The following is a 4,547-nucleotide window of genomic DNA, read 5'->3' as shown; positions in this document are numbered from 1 at the left end:
AAGAGAAATTCCACTGGATAAGATTCCCAAAATATTTTTATGCTATAGTGTCATGGTGGCAGTCTATTTTAAACATACATGAATCATATTACAAGCTTCTCAGAATCCTTCATATTGCATATTTTTCTTATAATAAGTGATTATTTAGAACTGTGAGAGGGTGAAATTAAAAGTTTAAGAAAGAAAAGATGGGTGTGGTAGTGCACATCTTTAATCTCAGCACTCAGGATGTAGAGGTAGGAGGATTGCCATGAGTTTGAGGTCAGTCTAAGTCAAGTGTCATTCCAGGTCAGCCTGGGCTAGAGTAAGACCCTATCTTGAAAAACCAAAAAAGAATATAGAAAAAGATAAGAAAGAAGGCTTTTACTTTATAGCCTTGCTATCTTCTGGTAAGTTTGCTTGTTTACTCAATGTCAGAAATTCCATGTAGAAAACTGGAGTGTTTTTCAGGGAGAACTAAAAACTGAAGTCGTGTGTATGCACACACGTGTGTGCTAGTACGCCTGTATAAAGGAGAATAATGTAGTAGTGTTGACAAGCAGACACATCACTTTTGATCTACTGAAATTAAAGCCATAAGACATAAATAATTTCAGTAGATCCATAATGGGCAATGAGATTGAAGTAGTAATTAAAAGTGTCCCCACAAAGAAAAATCCAGGACCAGGTAGATTTGCTGCCAAATCTTATCAAAAATTTAACGAAGATATAAAAGCAACACTTGTAAAACTTTCACAAAGGGAGAGATCACTACTAAACTCACTGTATGAAACCAATATTACTCTGGTACAAAAATATTTTTTTCCGATGAACATACATGCCAAAATTCTCAACCAAATACTTTCAAACATAATTCAGAAACACATTAAGAAGATTATATAACATGACCAAGTGGGATTCAACTCACAGATGCAAGATTGGTTCAACATATTCAAATAAATAAACATAATTCATCATATAAATAAACTTTAAGGATATAAATTATATGGTCATCTCCATAGATACAGAAAAGGAATTTGATAAACTTCCCCACTCCTTCATGATGAGAGTTCTGGAGGAATTAGAAAAGGATAGAGCATAACTTAAAATTATTAAGGCCATATATGATAAACCTTTAGCCAACACTATAGTGAATGAAGAAAAATGTAAAACATTGCTTCAAAATCTGGAATGACATAAGAGTGTCCATTATTTCCACTCTTTTTTTTTTTTAATAATTAATTTATTATCAACTTCTATGATTATAAACAATATCCATGGCAATGTTCTCCCTCCCCCCTTTCCCCTTTGAACCTCCACTCTACATCATATCCCTCCCCCTGTCAATCAGTCTCTTTTATTTTGATGTCACGATCTTTTACCTCCTATTATGATGGACTTATGTAGGTAGTGTCAGGCACTGTTTAGTTATCGATATCCAGGCCATTTTAAGTTTGGAGGAGCATGTTGTAAGAAGTCCTACCCTTCCTTTGGCTCTTACATTCTTTCTGCCACCACTTTCTCAATGGACCTTGTGCCTTGGAAGGTGTAATAGAGATATTTCAGTGAGGAACACTCCTCTGTCATGTCTTCCCAGCACCATGGTACCTTCTGACTCACTGCAAGGTCACTGTCATCTGAAAAGAGAAGGTTCTCTACCAAAAGTGAAAGTAGCATTTAATATATGGGTATGAACATAAAGAGAAGTGCTTACTGGACAGTTTGATGAGCATGACGTTATATCCCTAGTGCTCATGGCTACCCCTGTTGTAGGTTTTCAGTATCAGTGATGTATTTCCTCCCATGGAATGGGCCTCCAGTCCAGTTAGAGGGCAGTTGGTTCCCACCATGACAGATGTGCCACTATTGCACCCGTTGGCTCATTTGGCCTGGCTGGCCAAATATAAAGCTTGCAGTCTCCACTGTTGAGTATCTTCACTGGTGATTTCTCTCCCATTGAACTGCATGAAGAATGGGTTCTTCCAGCTTTCTGTCAGCTGGTCTACATGGAAGAGGTTATTAGCTCAGTTCTAGCAGGATTTCTCAGTGGCCTTGCAGTCCAAGTATGTGGAGTCTTCAGCAATAGGATCTTGGCATCTATTCCTGGTGAGAAACCAAGGTCCTTGGCAATGGCCTGTAATGTTTTGGGGGTATCAGAGACCTCCCTGGCCAACAACTCACTGGAAGGTATCCCATCAGCCTCAGGGATTTCTGATTAAGGTTTAGAATCCTACTTAAGTCTCTAGCAGCTACTGGAGAAGTGTCACTGGGAGTGGATCTTGTAGTCCAGCCTAAGTTGTGTTCAGAGCCAGTGTGAGCTTTAGCTGTTCCTATCTGATGGCTCTCTGTTATGGATCTACAGAAGTGAGCCAGCTTCTTCTACCATGATGATGCTTCCCTTGGATTCTGTAAGGCTGAAATAAACTCTTTCTTCCCATAAGCTGCTTCTGGTTAGGTGATTGTCCTCAGCCTTCCAAATGCTGGGCTTACAGGAGTGAGTCATCATGCCTGTCTATTAGTTTTATTCATTCCTAACACCCAGCAGTGAAATATGTAGTAAGTCACTCAATACAGGAGAGACTGAACCGAGACGAATCTTTTCGTGGGTTTGGCAACGACCAATCATCATTCCAGCACGCGGAGCGTGGGCATTTGGAGTCCACCCGAGTTCACAACCACCTGTCCCTCACACGAGCAGAAACAAACTTTCCTCTCATCTGAAGAGATCCAACGTGGCCGAGGCCTATTTCCACTCTTGCTCCAAATAGTTCTTGATATCTTAGCTGGAACACTAAGACAAGAGAACATTAAAGAGATGAAAATAGGGGAGGAAGAAATAAAACTATCTTTATTTACAGATGATATGACTTTATATTTAAGCAACCCTATAGACACTATCAAAAGTCCCTTGGGCTGGAGAGATGGCTTAGCGGTTAAGCGCTTGCCTGTGAAGCCTAAGGACCCCGGTTCGAGGCTCGGTTCCCCAGGTCCCACGTTAGCCAGATGCACAAGGGGGCGCACGCGTCTGGAGTTCGTTTGCAGAGGCTGGAAGCCCTGGCGCGCCCATTCTGTCTCTCTCCCGCTATCTGTCTTTCTCTCTGTGTCTATCGCTCTCAAATAAATAAATAAATAATTTTTTTTAAAAAAAAGTCCCTTAAATTTAATAAACACCTTTAACAAAATCACAGGATACAAAATGAACATGCAAATATTGGTATCTTTCATATGTTCCAACAATGAATTTGGTGAAAAAGAAATTTGGCAAAATCGACCATTTATAATAGTTTCCTTAAAAAAGTGCTTAAGAATCAACCTTAACAGGGATATGAAAGACTTTACAAAGAAAATTTCAAAACATTGAGAAAAAAAGAAAAGAAGATTCCAAATACTGGAGAGACCTTCCATGTTCTTGGATTGGTAGAATCAATATTGTGAAATTTTAGCTATTTAAGTTTGTGGAAACTTGCCCAGAGGCAGTGGCATGAGTTAGTCAAATGAATGATAAAGGCATAACAAAACCTCTGTACTTGCATATAAATTTGGTGATTCAGTAGCCTATGAACTATGACCAATCCACCTTTCCCAAAGCCTACCACCACTTTTTGTGTCATTAAAAGGCATAAAATAATATCAGGTAGATTTGTGACAATATCAAGTGTTAGAGTGATAAAATCAAAATGCTCACTGTAGATGTATTTATGTGCATTTGTATTTGTGTGTATATAGATTTATGCACATACATATACATGCCAAAATACTTGTAGCAGACAGCTTTAGGTTCTGTGAGATGAACTTCCAGACCAGGCACAGTTATGGAGGAAGGGATGTTTATCGAAGCTTACAGATCCAGGGGAAGTTCCATAATGGCAGAAGAAGCTGGCCTGCTTTCACAGGACCAAACACACAGAAAGAAGCACAAGCCTAAAAAAAGCCAAAAGACACACAGCACAGCACACTTCAGGAACTCCTGCTAGGTAACTTTGCATATCTTTACATTGGAATCTTAAACCCACCACCACACCTTAAGATCTCCCCAGTGACACCACCCCCACGCCAGGTGGCTACAGATGCAAACTACAAACTAAAAAAACACTGAATATATTGGGGGCCTTCTATTCAAACTACCATAATGCCATATATATATATATATATATATATATGCATGCATATATTATCACTACATGTGTGTAAGTATATATTCCATACATATACACTCACTTATTAATTGGGTTTTAAATATTTTTTTTGTTCATTTTTTATTTATTTATTTGAGAGCAACAGACACAGAGAGAAAGACAGATAGAGGGAGAGGGAGAGAATGGGCGCGCCAGGGCTTCCAGCCACTGCAAACGAACTCCAGACACGTGCGCCCCCTTGTGCATCTGGCTAACGTGGGACCTGGGGAACCGAGCCTCGAACCAGGGTCCTTAGGCTTCACAGGCAAGCGCTTAACCGCTAACCCATCTCTCCAGCCCTTAATTAGGTTTTAAATTCTATGTGGCATGATTTTGAAAACTTTATAAACGAGTTCATTAGTTCATTTAGTTCACTAGACTTTCTAACAGATA

Source organism: Jaculus jaculus, chromosome 9 (genome assembly GCF_020740685.1).
Source record: "Jaculus jaculus isolate mJacJac1 chromosome 9, mJacJac1.mat.Y.cur, whole genome shotgun sequence".
Classification (NCBI taxonomy): domain Eukaryota; kingdom Metazoa; phylum Chordata; class Mammalia; order Rodentia; family Dipodidae; genus Jaculus; species Jaculus jaculus.
This window is presented reverse-complemented; position numbering follows the sequence as displayed.